We start from the raw sequence: 15,000 nt of genomic DNA on the forward strand, positions 1-15,000 counted from the left end.
TAACAGGGTGACTCCCTACCAGTGGATGTTTTGCCCTTCTGAAAACTAGTTTCCAATTATGGTCTGACACTGATGGATAATAATTGAATTATTGTGTTAACCAGAAGAGGAGTTAGTAAATTTGTGTATTAATATTTGGCTTTTATTTATTGTTGGAAATCAGATGAATTAATTCATTTACCTGAGAGGTGTTGTGCTGTAAGAAAAGAGAGGGAAAGTAAAAAGGTTTTTATAGTTTATAGTAACAAAGCATGCCTGAATACTGACCATAAAACAATAGTGTAATTAAAAAAACCCAACAACTTTAAAGCCAAGAAAAACTCCAAAGCAGATAGTTATTAACCAATAGCGGTTGTCTGTGGGTAACCATTTAAGCAGTATAGCTCAGGACACGATGAAGGCATTTGAATAAGAAATATTTTGATATATCCTGTAGAGGGACCCTGATTACTGCTGATACAGTATGCTGGTATAGAATGTAATCAACGTAAGGCAAATAAGCAACTCTGTTCAATTTCCCATTCTTGAAAGTGAAAAAGTTCATTTCCTGGTAGAGATGCACATTTCAAAAACACTGCTTGGCATTAGGAAGTGTGAATTGCTACCGCACTGCTTACAAACATTATCAGCTCTGTGCCTGTCTGTGATACATAACATATTTGGTTACACTGATATTAGGCAATGGCATGGAAAGCAGTTATTCAAATTACCTGCTGTATTCTTTTAGTGAGAAGTCAGATTAAATTTTAGGGGTGGAGGAAAGGTTCTTCACATTTCAGCCACGAAAGAGTTAACATAACTAGATCCAGATAACAATCAATTGATAAATGATGATTGAACCACATAGATAGTATTAGATTGCCTGTTTAGTATTAGATCTTTTTCAACAGATTTAGACTATGTGGTCTCTGAAATATTAGAAAATGTTCAACACTGACAAAGAAAAGAAACAAAACTAAATAGAAGAGCATCACAATTTGTTAGGGGGTCAAATAATTTGAGACAACTAGCTAATTAAACCAAACCAAGCATTTATGCATGTAAGCTAGGCTATTTGGTTGCTATTTTTCTTTTTAAATAATATTTTAAATGTACTAATTCTTGAATATTAACTGGATTTTGTACATTATTGGACATGAATGCTCATGTTGTACTCTGTACAAAAAGTGAGAAGTAATATACTAAATGACTAAATGTGTGGTGGATGCTGCATCAGTGTGAATTGGCATACACACACAGTAGCACTGAAAAGGTGGTAATGTCGAACAGATTTATTTCTTAAAAGTCTGTTCTTGACGCGTTTGCGTACTTGTTAATCTCCTTGTCATATTTTGTTTGTTTGTTTATCATGTGCTTAACATATCCAGTGCAAATATGCTTTCATCATGCATTTAAGAGGAGGGTAAGTTATTTTGCTAAATGCATTTCTCTCCTCTTTAAGGATAACATTTTGCCTTATATTTCTGATTTTTTGGGGCTGTTGAAACTTGCTATCTTGCACATACACTGTGCATGTGCAGTTGCAAATTTGTGTCAAAGTGACAGTATTTCTTTGTAAATCACTAAAATTTGGAATATTGTTTTCTGTTATCTATTTTCATTCATTTGCTAGTTAATTATTTTCTGTCCATCTTCTGGAAATGTAAGTATTTTTACTATTTTTCCTATGCTTTAAGAAAAATTGTTTTCATGGGTACAAATAACATGAAGTTATGAAATATACATAAGTTGCAAGCAAAGTTTGGCATGGTTTGAAAGAACTGTTAAATGAAACTTTTCCAGGTATACATAGTAATGCTAGAGACATTTCTCTTTTAAATTTCTAAGTGTAGTGCTGCTTTTCTACATATTTTTTAGAAGGAAACAAACTCCGAGCCCCATCACTTTTCGTTGGAGCTGTAACATAATCTCAAGCAGGTTTTTAGTGGAAAAATTGAAGCATAGCAAGAAGATTTATTTAGAACAAAACAAAACCTTTCAATCCCTCCCTCCCCTTACATCTCAACTCACACTGCACTGCTATATGCATAATATAGGAGTGAATAACTTTCCTCAGAATAAAAAGAAAAACAACTTCACTGTGATATGTGTGTTAGAAAAATTAGAATTGATTGTACAAGTCTGGGCTATTAAAAACAAGTATGATGGCACTTATTTTTGGACTATTTTCTTTCAAAAATTGGAGCACAAAAAATGGTATCTCCACATTCCAGAGCAAATTTAGATTTTGGTGGGGTGAGAGGGGAAGAGGAATACTATTCTAAATTACCTGTGAGAAGTTTATTACATGGCCACTTGACTGCATTGTTTTGCCTATGTACCTTTTGTCCATGTAAAAGTGTGTGATTTGCTTGAAAGGGGTCATCCCATTCTGTATACAGAAGAATGTCTGATAACCTCAAAGGGCGTAAATCTTAACTTTTAAAAAGGAGTGCTTCTTTGGGTCACTTTGATCAGTGACAGGTCGAGAATGAGCAGAAACCCTTGGCTTCTTTTCCATGCTCATCTGGTTAGGTCCAGGGCATGCACTGCCCATTCTAGTTCTGGCAAGGAGTTGTTAACAACAGAAAAGAAGGTCTGGATTTGATTGATTTAAAAAAAAAAACAACAACGCAGGCTTTTGTGATTGTCTGCTTTCATAAATGTTTAGCGATTTGTCAGAATAAGAAATGTCATTTTTCTTCATCCAGTTACCTTAAGGGCTGTAATGTTCTAAAATACTTTAAAGTCATTTCAGAAATGAGACCGTAAGACGAATGGCTATAACCCACAGTGACACAAAATGCCAGAGCCATTCACCTTTTTGTTGAGAAAGAAGTATGTTTAATCCATTTCAGATAAAAAGGTAATAGCCTTTCCAGAAGCTATTTTCAACATGAGAGTGAAAAAGCAGTATACAGAATTATAAATGGATCTGTGCATCATTATATAGTAATTTAGGATTCACTCAATGATGTAACAAAATTAACAACATAATTTCATTGTGTAACTGTATCTTATTAAAGAACAACTGTCTGACATTCTCTTACAGTTGCTTTATTTAACTTCATGCAAATATTATTAGTAGTGACATTTCTCTATTGTACATTAGATTCTCTCATTAGCATGATGTGTTAGTTATCACCAGAGAAATCACTTCTAGATAGGTGAGCGAGAAGCCAAGAAAACGAAAAATTAAATCAATGATGTATATTAATATAGACGCATCTGTTCACAAGAGATATGGTACAGTAAATTCAACTTTTTTCCCCTTGCATAAATGCATGCTTATTCCAAGGAAAACTAAATAATACTTGTAATATATGGAATGTGCGCTAATATTGCTAGAAAAATTAAACTGCTTACAACGTGCACTGCCTGTTTTGAGCTGTGCTTGTGTTCTTCCATCTGATAGTTTCTAGCATTGATGTAGACATAGGAACATAAACTGTTTATTGAACCTGTATTTAAAAATAGGAAAGTAGTGTAATGTCTAATGGATTGAAGGTGAAAGCTTTTTAAATGTTTCTGGGTTCCTGGTCATGGAGGTTGTATGCAATTTTAACATTTATTAAGTAATTAACTGTTTTACTGTAGCATATTACTATGCACATATGAAAAGAGTTCAAACTTAATTTGAAAACATGCTGTAATACCATACATTGATTTACTATGAACATTTTGAGAGGAAAATTGACATTGGTAAAATGCATGTCGTAGTTTAAGGTAGTTAACAATCACCTTTGTGAGTAAGCATCAGCAAACATAATAATCTCATATATATTTTTGTCACACAGTTTTAAAGATGAGATGAGCCCAGGTGAGGGTTTTCTCTTTTTTGTGTTGTTCATGATTAAGTTTGTGTGCTAGTATGAATTTAGAAGCTTAATCGGTTACATTGTCTTATTTCAGACACTTGCTTTAATTTTGTTGGGTATTTTGGTAAAGTGTGGTTTAAATTTGTATTCATCCTTTTATCAAATCAGAAATATTTGCCTCAAAAATTTTTTGCTGCTTCCGATGTGCCTCAGAATAGAGGCACTGGGAAATACTGTCCATGACAAAAATGCAGGATGTTTTGTGTGTGGCATATACAACTAGACATACAAGTACATGCAATGATAGATACATGGCTATGTTTATGATACATTATTAAAAGTAAAAAATCCCTCTTCATAGCTTCTCTCACTGATTTCAGTATTTAAAGAACAACTATAACATAGCAAATTGTTTCCTATTCCTTTCTGTACATATTAATCTTGCACATGTACACATACAGTGTTTGAACATATTTGTGCCATTCTGTATCTTTGTTGATGATGTGCTAACACTGTCAGAGCTTTGAAATATGTATGCACAAAACTGTAGAATCTGCATGAATCATTGAAACACATTAAATCAAATCTTAAATATATATTTAAGTGCAATAAGTACTAGTGTTTAACATTTTAAAATACACAGTTTTAATTTTTTTTTTATTTTGTATTTTCATAGTTACTTATTCATGTATAGTTTTATAGGGATTTGATTGATGTAGTGATGGAACCGATTTGGTATAAAACAGCAGCAGAGTCTGCTGCTCTTATGTCAGGGTTAAGAGCTAAGGCAAATCTTCCCTAACTAATTAGATGCTGAGTAAGGCATCTTAGTGAAGTTGGGGCAAAAGTGAGTGGGTCACAGCTGAGGCAAGATTGCAAGGACTGTAGTGATAGTGAAAGCATTCGCATTTGCCAGGTCATTGTGACACTGTGCTGATTGCAAAGGAACACCCTGTTCACTGATACAGAACTGCCGTCATAAAGTAGAATCAGAAACAAAAGCTTTAAAGAGCATTTACTTTTTACTAGAAATGCTCAAAACGTGTGCTATGTATAGCTTTCTTTGCTCAGTTATTTTTCTCAAACAATAGTGCTTGTGCTGTTGTAAAAGGATTTGCCTTGTAGACTAATGTTTCTTCACAGTTTAGAAGAATTTCCAAACTTGGGGCTCCTAGTATACCCAGGAGGTGATGAATCATACTGGCTCAAGAAAGAGAAGGCTGAAACAGAGAAGAGGGAGAAAGGGAGAATTCCATTGTTACTGTCTCCTTAATCATTTAGTTTGGAAAGAATCAGCAATGCAGTTTTTTCTATAATTCTGAGAGTGTAAAAACAAAATTTCAGCATCTACGTAAACTGTAATCACAAGGTTTATTTTTTTCCCAGCTGACCTGTAGAAAGGAGCAAACTTAAAAAAGCATTTTTGGAAAATGAATGCTTCTGTGTTATGTACAGTTTTTCAATAAGACAAAATGTATTCTTTCGTTTAACATCAGTCTGTCTAACAAATGTCCAAAATAAGAGACTGTATATCAGCCAATGGACAGGCATCTGTTGCTTTACTGCTCACCCCACTCATTATCGTAATGCCCTAATGCCTCCTTTCCTTTATTGAAATACTTGACAACTCTGCTCTAAATTATTTTTTTTCACCGACAGAGAAAACAGTGCCACTTGTATAGCAGTGTCACACAATGTTTTGTCATAGAAAGGCCATCTCTTTTGGAAGGCGGGGGGGTGAGCATCTCAGAATTGCTTTGATCAGAGTGAACTTGCCAACAGTACCATTGATGCTATTCTGACTCTCTCGGGAAGCCATTGCATCCCCATCCTCTACTGATGATGCGTATCTGTGCACTTGTGCAAAGGAAAGGAGAGTGTCATCTGCCACTTAGAGAACATGGGAGTTCGGAAAAGAAAATGTCATGATTACGATCCTGCCATTCCCTCCCAAGCACCACACAGAAGGCAGCAATCTTCTCTTACAAAGTGAATAATAAGCGATACTTTAAGAAGCTTTATGGAAAGTGAGAAAATTTATTCTGGGCTTGTCATTGAAGTTGAAATGTACTGTCACTGGCAGGTAAACTTACTGTGATATTTGAGATGGTGTTTATCTGGAAATGGACCACAACATGAATACACCAGTAGAGATCGGTGCAGCAGTCTGCCTACCTGTGGGCTTTGGAATATGTCATTTATAAAGGAAATGAGTAACATGGTAAATGCCTGTTTTTTGTGATACCTACTGCAATCAATGTTCAAAACAGAGCTTTAATTGTTCTTCTTTTTCTCAGTAATTTTTAGCAACTCAGGAAACAACAAGACACACCTAAAGAATACAATGTGTTTATTTGTGGTGTTTCTTTTTAAACTTTATTTCACCAGAATTTCAGGAAAAGAGATAGAATACCTGAATCTGCATATGTATTTTCTCCATGCATTCTTTGGTGTATTTCTTAAAGACTGGTAACTTGAAAATGTAATACTTCTAGCTTTGAACAGTTTAGTTCTTTTCATCTGAACAATTCAACATTTGGTGTACTAGTAAGAGGAAAACAGAATATAAAGGATCACATCCTCACTGTGACCCAAGCATGTGTTTTCCATTTATGTCATTGGAGGCCCTGTCATGCATCAAGGACAACATATAGTTTAGGTACAGAATCACAGATAGCAAGGTACTAGCCTTTAGAGTGAGCTGTAAGCAGGAGCTCAATTCTACAAGCCTTCTGTACATGTGTAACTTTTATGAAGCTAAATGTGTAGGTATTCTGCAAGACAAGCTTCTGTGGTGGTATAGAAAGTTGCTTTTGTGTATTTTAATATTTTCTTTTACTTAGACTCCAAGGAGAGGAACATAATTAAAAAAAAAAAAAAAAACCTTTGCACTTTTTTAAGGCAATCTAAACCTGACTTCCTGGATTAATACAATCCAGAAATTAAACAAGATTCTCCGTTAAAGTCTGGTCAGGTGTGAGCTTTTAGGCACTATGGGCCTCTGTAGGACCTTATGTCTCTGCTACTGAAAGCTCAGTTTTTCATGGGCTACCTTGGCAGTTACCAGTGCAAAATTATGGTTGCTTTCAGTTTGCCTCTGAATTTTTGAATTTTTTCAACCAAAAATCTCAGAATGAAATTTGGGCGGGATGATTCAACATGAAACAAATTGGAGGAGAAATGTTTTCAGGGCTCCTTGCTAACTGGAATTGCCAACTTTTCCAAAGAAAAGGTAGCAACATAACAAGATAAAAGGTTTAATCAATAAGGTAGCATTTTGAACGGAATTATTCTTGTTTACATAAAAATTTGGCTTCCCAAAGTGTTCTATCTTCTGTATTTTCTCATTAGAAATATATATGTATAAAAACAAACCTGAAGATGTTATTGTCAGATCTTTTTATGCAGATTGATTTTCTTTTAGCATATTCATTGGCCTTTGCCTGCACAGAATACAAAACCTTGTGTACTGTACTGCAGTTTTATTGCTGCTTTCAGAGGGATGTCTTGTGAGATGTTGCGGCTCCTGCGGAAGCACAACAGCAAAATGTCATTTTATGATAGATCATTATTGATACCTTTTATTTATTTATGTCTTTCCTTATTTTTCTTTCCCTACAGTTTTTATTTCTCTGTGTATATATATCTGAACATGTATTAAAAGAAAAACATTTCTTGGTAGTAATTGAATAATTAAAGCAATCTTGATTGTAAGGGTCTGTATGAAGACATAAGGGCAGAGAGGAGAAGCATCACTTCCAAGGATAGCTTAATGTAAGTGCTGATGTGGAGAGTTCAGGTTGTTTTTTTTTTAATTTTAGTGTCTCTGTATGCAAATAACATGATAAAAATATGTGATCTCCTGGATTATGAGGAGATTTTTCACAAAAAGGTGGTGAAAAGCATCTCAGTTTGCTCTCTACTTTGTACAATTTCTTAACCAAGGCATTGCTAATATTTAAAAAGAAACCCTCATTATATTTGTATTCCCATATATCAAATATATTTATTTGACAAAGGAAATATCAAGAAAAATGGGGAAATTAAACTCATGGAATACTTAAATACTATTCTTTCCACACAGACTTAGTAGGCAAAAAATAAATCAGACTGAACTTCAGTGAGTTGTTCAAAAGCAAATTAAGTTGTTTAAATTAAACCCACAAACCTGTATCACTCTGTTCAGACTTAGTTCTTAATTAAATTGTGCCTTTTCTCTCTTGCAGGAATGCTCAAAAATTTTATGGCAATCTGTAAAGTGGAATTCATAGGAAAACAGTCTCCTTGGAAGTGGTAGCAGCAGTTTTTCTGAGTAGCGGATGTGTTTTCACACTTTGTATTGTAACTTTTAGTAGCTGTTTGTTCCCTGAACAGTTTACGTTTTAAAATACATAAATTTGATAAGAACATCTGAAATAGATGTCTTGGGGAGGAGGGAGGTAAAAACTAATGAAGAGTATGTAAGGAAAAAAATAATTGCTTCCAGCTGGCTTTATATAATAAAACTACTATTAAAATGAGGAGCTCCATTAGCAAGGCTTTAATTATATATTTTCTTACATTTCTAAATAAACAGTATAGTCTTTAGAAAAATAACACTTAAATGAGTAAAGTGTGACAGCTCTTGCACTAGCCAGGGAAAAATATAAAGAAGTACCAACTCATCTACCCTGCCTTAATGCCCCACAGCAGTTGACATTGCTGGAATGCCTCCTGCAGCTGGTGGCATATGACTGTCATTTGCAGGCAGGATATACGGAGAGTTTACACAATGGAGGCATTCATGAAAGTGTTCCTCATCTGGGACTCCTGCAAGCTCTCATTTTATTGACCCTGTCAGAATATAACTGGTAGGCTGTCAAATTATGTGTTGCTTTATCTAATATTAGTTTTTCTTTTAAATTAGAATGCGCAGAAGAAAGGGTTGTGGAAAGCAGGTATGAAAAGCAAAAACAACTTCTGGCTTACTGTTTCTAAACCAAGAAAAACGTAACAACTGTATAAAAACTTTATCATTTGCTCTGCAAATTGTAGGGATTCTGTGTCTTGTTCATGATTAAATAATGTTGCTTATTTATAAATTTTTTTTCAGTGGTTGGGGTAGGGTGGGGGTGTTTTTACCATTGAAAACCTTAAACAGTAATCTGTTTTCTGAATGACTGTGTTCCTCAAGTGTAACTCAAACATTGGTGTACAAACAGTTTTATGAAACAGCTCACTCTAATTGCTGGTGTTCTTAAAGGTAACAGGAAAAGTGCTCGTTTTACAAACTTCTCCAAAAAGAGATTTAGTCATATGCTTTTCTGCATCTTCATGCAGAATGACATAAAGAAATGCTCAGCAAGAACTGCCCATTAGCAGTTTTGATTATGTTCTGCAAACAGTGTAATAATCTGAAAGGTGATTGATGATTTTAAATATGTTATTTATTTATATCACAGATTGGCTGCTTATTAATTCAGTGGTGTTGAGGCATGACCTCTCCAAAGCCATAATTTGCATTAAAAAAATAGACTGTGTGCACAGCTTCATTGGGATCTGGGAGAGAACTAGTTACAGCAGCAAACAGCACACCAAAACATTGGCTTCATGCAGATGGAGCATACTGCAAAGGAAGTACCTTACGCAGTGAGTTACTCATTTAAATAGATCCTCCTATCCACTAGTCCATTGTTAATGCAATGTTGAAGTTCAGTTCAGGGCAGAGAGGGTAAGAGAGAGAAAAGGAATGAGAGTGAATGATCAGATTAAAGGAAAATAAATTTTAACCTGGGCTCTGTCAATTACTTCCTTTCTGCTAGGAAGAAAACCTCTCAACTCGCCCTATATATTTTTGTTCAGGTATAGAAATAAGATATGACATCTGTCTGTCTTACATGGGATCTCATTATCATAGATTTTACTTACTACATTTTTTTTTAATAATTGTTCTACTCTTAAAAAGAAATGTTGGATTTCTACTGTAATAGTGATAGCTGAATAGTACACACTCTTTTGAATTATAAAATGTGTATGACTGGCTCTGTTTTTTTCCAGTGTGTAACATCCAGTTTATTCCTACTTTGATTTCCTAATCCTAGAAAAAAAAAATTTAATCACAAAAGACAAAATAATGTAAATAGAATGTTATTATACTATTTTGAAAGACCTTCTAAAATATTGCTCTGGAATCTACTGAGATGTTGATTTTTCTCTGCAGGGATAAAGTAGAAAGACAACTGAAACATATAAATTTAGTTGAAAAGGTGGGGTTTTTTAACCTTTTGACACAGCATTTTGAAGACATTGTCTCCCCCAAATTAAAAAAAAAAATTGCTTGTATAAATATTAAATTAGTATTTAGCAATCCAGAGATAATTTACTTACAAGAACTTGACAAATGTATATTCTCTCTCATAAGTGAATTTTCATTTGAAGGAAAATACTACTTCTCCAGTTTTGGCATAGCAATTATTGTAAAGTGTTATTTTTGGCTTTCTTTTCATTAAAAATTGAGGAAAAAAAGGAAGCTGGTACCTTCTGGTGTATTTTTTTGTTAAGGAGCGGGGTTTCATTAGTGGCTTCTGTCTGAGGAGTGATGTAAAAGCTGGGGTTTAGAACATAAGCAAGAACATGTAAAATGTTCAGACAATAATAAACATGGATAGTAATTTTTCTACATCATCTGACTTACCTGAAAATTTATTTCAAATAATTTCTATCTATTTTGTTGTGGTGAAAGCTTCATTGAGATGGTCAGCCTGTCAGTACATTATTACAGGTGAAACCTCACATATCTCAAAATCTTCTGCTTATACAAAAGTTTTCTGTGGAAAACCAATACTTTACAACAGTACAAAATTATGATTTTAAGTGCCTGGTCCTTTTCTCATTGAAATCAATACGAGTATAGTCTGTAATCACAGAATTGGTGTGAGAGCTTTTCCTACAGCCTTTTCTCAGGAAGATGTAATTCATGTTTCCCTTCTTCTGTGATGCAGCATATTAAATATTACATAAAGAAATAGTTGTAGAAGTAAAATTAGGGAAACAGATTAGAGCAATATACTCTAGTTTCAAATAATTTAGTATTTGTAAAAGCATGACCTTTAAAGTCTAGGTTCTTCAAAATTTTAATTATACACTTACGAGAAACGGTGTGGTATATGCTAGCTATGTAAAAAAATAATCCTCTGATAACTCAGGGCTCAATAACTGATAATTCAGGCATTTTTAAACTTTAAAACGCAATTTAAATCTTGCATTAAAAATGTGTTTTTTCTTAATTTGTTCCTTCATTTGTGATATCTTTCAGAAGACAGTGGAAGAAAATTATTTAACTCATAGCTTAGACAGCAATGGTGTTAAAAAGTAAAACATCACAAATCCCCACAGTGAAACTAACCCAAATTTAAACACCTTTAGCTGATGTTTATGTATCTTTTGTATGAAAGTGCTTAGACATAAAATTATGTCTTTCTCCACATGGTTATTTTACTTTTTTTTTTTTTTTATGTTGAGGAGTTAAAAGTCAGGTTTGAAAATGTTAAAGCAATTCCATCCATAAGCAGCTTCATAAAGAGGAAACTGAAATTTGCTTTTCTCCAAACAGACCTATATGAATCACATTTCCTATGATTTTTTAAATTTATATTTTTTAAGGGTTTTTTAAATAATGCCACACTGAAATAAAAATTTTCTAACATGAAAAGTTTGTGAAATACCTAGATATGTAAATGCAAAAAATAACACTGTATGACAGGAGATTGATTTTAAATTACTGGGGTTTTTTTTTCTGAGCCTCTCCTTTCTATACTACATCCCTAACCCTTCCAAAATTCAGCAGTGGTCAGGTGTGGCATTTTGTTTCTATCCACTGACTTGCATATGCATGTTTATATACCTACAAACTGTAAAAAGAAAACTGATTAAATGTGGCTTCAGGGAAAAGAAAGGAGTGGTGGGCACAGATACCAGCTGGAGCTTGATGCATGTGTTCTCTTCTGTGGCACCGTTTTGTTGTTGATGTGGGAATGTAGCTAAACAGTGGCTACAGATGCTCCACTAAATAAGGATCCACATAAATTCCAGCTGTGAACTTGTGATTCATCCTTCCCTGCACAAAAGATATGTTTCCATATGTCCCATTATGTTCCATATTTGATTTTTATCACACACTGTGTGGCACTCAGAATCTTGTCTATATGCTTTTTGTGAATTTTGTAACCCTTTCTTTCTTTCTCCTTTGAATTAGTTATAGCACACCCGAGGCTCCATACAAAAAATCCATGTTACAATCCTACAGTATCCTTGTAAATAATTTTTTAATGAGTAAAGTACATAAGTAATGTATCTATGTAACCACCATATCACCGAGACTGGACATATCTAAAAAATTGTATTAGTCGATTTGGAAAATATTTATCCAGAAACCAACTCTGGAGCCCTTAAAATTGTCTGAGTCCTAAATAATTTCATCTTAAAAATTACCTGTATCTTACTTTCTCTACTGTAAATGCATTTTTCTGATATTGTCTGTAATAATTTCAGGTAACTAAGGTACATAGCCTCTCTATATTTTAAGCATGTAATTGATTCATAAGAAATCTCATTTAGAATTATGAATAATATCAATTGTTAACCATTTATGTTCTCTGAGACTCACTGAAAAGAACTGCAAAACTATCATGAGTTCCTAGGTACCAAATAAAACTCATTAATTCATTATTTTTTTTTACATATTGCTCTTATTCATTATATTCTTTTGATTGGAATTCAGGATATTTCTTCTTCTGCTACCATATTGTAGGTATGGAAATGGGCATCTAGAAATTTAGGTATCTATTGCCCCAAGAGCATACAAACACCTATAGCTAAAAATACTAAAAAACAAAGTAAGGATCTGAAAATGCTAGCTGAATTGCAGAGTAGGTCTTTGAGTCAGCTTATTGTAATATAGTTAGGAGAAACATGGTCCACGATTCTAATTGGATTGAAATATGACTGCTGGTCACCTCTGTATAAAAACAGTGCTGAGAGGACTTTGCACTGAGTTTTACTTATGGTAGTCATTGACTACTGTGAACCACTCAAAATGAGAGGCAAAAGTCAGCATTATTTGCTAGATAGCTGTGGTCTAGAAAGTTACTGTCTTTGTAAAGGTAAAACCTCACTGGTTGTTGTAATTATTTAAGTCATTATTAAAGTACTAAATTTGGTCATTGGTTTTTGCAAGTTGTTGAAGCCAATGCTTCTGTATCCAGCAAAGTTGTAAAATTACATATCAGGACTGGATGAAATACTTGCAGTCTTCAGAAGTGAAGTTACTGTGCAGATGTTACTTCAGTGCTGCAATTTCCATACAGTCTATATACAGTAGAATATATTACTACAAACAAAGGTAGTTGTAATTTTGTTGACTGAAAAAAAGTGTTATGAGACTAAAATTTTCTGAAACAAGGTATATCAAAGGAAACTGATATATCAAAGCAACTGATATCTGTTCTAAAAAACCATCATTTAGCTGTGTGCAGAATTTGATTTCCAATGCTTTTTTTGTCTATTGTGTTCAAGAAAATATAGATCTGTTCATAACTGAAAATCTCCAGTCAAGTTAGGTATCAGCGTTATACCAACATTTTTTAAAGGCATGGATAGTTAATTAATTTGTATTTTAAACAAATGTGATTGTGTTATACATTTCTTTAGGAACAAAAGGGAGAGTATCAAGTTAAAACTATGAGTAAGTGGAGTCTGTTCTCAGCATGTCTGAGTTACCACTGAGTTGAACCACTGGTCACTGTCAAATTCCAATCAAAATGCAGATAAGTTTAGCATAAACGTAATAAAGTGTTGTTGTGTTTCCAGAACTGTAAAGAAGACTCACTGGAGAAGAGGCTGGAGACTATCAGTTTATTTTACAGTTAGGTTAGGTATTTCAAATCAAATGAGTGGTGCTGCTTGTAACAAAGCATCTGCAAAGTGTGTTGTGTGACGTTGATTTTCTGTGTTCAAGAAGTTCAATGTCAACACAGCTGTGACTTACCGCTTTTAGCAACCTTCTCAACTGGGAATTAGATAAAATACTTTTAATTTGGGCATGAGGTTGGGTGAGAGTACTGGGACGGGAGTATAATTTCAGATGCTATTAATTTTCATAAAATAACATTGGTGTGCTTTGTCTTGCCAGATACTCTACAATGCTTTTCCTCATTTCACGTGCCAGGCTGTTTTTATATTATCATTTCCTTCTCTGCTGTGTTTATCTTTTCTGAAAATGGTGAATGTAAGCTATTACTGACTGGGTGGGTGGCACACATTTTCACAGTAACTTTTAAAACACAGAACAAGCATTTTATTTGGGTTTTAAAAACCACTGAGAGAACTTAATGCAGCTGCTTTCATGGCATCAAAGTGAAACATGTAAAAATCTCACTTTCTATTCTAAATAACCTTAGGGCTGTTGAGTCAGATATTTCTGGGTTGACGTGTTTTGCACAGGAGTGACAGTGGCATTGAGTATATATAGTAAATCTTAGTGTTCCACTGAATCTCTTCACTCTTTCATGAGCTTCACAGGGTACTCATCCTTAACAAAATGTCAAGTTAAAACATGTCACTTTGCCATAGTTGAAATTACTTACTTGTTTTTAATCAAAAAGCAACTCTTAATGGGCTGTTTTACTGTAGGCAGTAAGGAAAGGAGCTTTCCAGTTTAGCAGCAAGTAGTTCCTCTGACCCATTATTTGCTGTCATTTCTACTTCTCATCCAGTGATATGAAGGGGGTTATATGATTAAAATCTGAGCATGCTGAATCAGGATGCTGGTGCTGCATAACCTACACCAAGTAGACTTAACATTTTTAGGGAAAGCTCAGGCTTTTTTAATGCATGTCTCTCTATTCCATTTAAAAGTAGTCCTCAGTTTCCTAGGAACTTTACTGTACCTGTGATATCTGTCAACAACAGAGGTGATAGTGCTGATAGTAAAGGTGATTTGTGGTACAGTGCTTCTTTGATTTTAGTTTTCCCAGACTCAGGATGAATTTAAGATGAGAGGTGCCATATATTCAACATAATCCTTGGATCCTATCTTGTGAAGTATAAGGCTTTCTTAACCTGCGGCAGTCAGATGCTCAGGCTGTACAAGTTCAGTGAATTTAGTTCATATTCTTTTTAAGACTGAAATGGCTCTTCAGTTTCTAGGCTAGCTAATAATCCTCCT

At 34.1% G+C, this 15,000-nt stretch overlaps 1 protein-coding gene across 2 annotated transcripts in view; it reads left to right on the top strand.

The window, feature by feature from the left end:
- The window catches only part of BNC2 (basonuclin zinc finger protein 2), a 336,793-nt gene that overhangs the window by 95,127 nt on the left and 226,666 nt on the right, over nucleotides 1-15,000 (top strand). The gene's annotated exons all lie outside the window — the stretch shown is intronic.

Source organism: Lichenostomus cassidix, chromosome Z (genome assembly GCF_008360975.1).
Source record: "Lichenostomus cassidix isolate B80296 chromosome Z, HeHo_3.0, whole genome shotgun sequence".
Taxonomy (NCBI): domain Eukaryota; kingdom Metazoa; phylum Chordata; class Aves; order Passeriformes; family Meliphagidae; genus Lichenostomus; species Lichenostomus cassidix.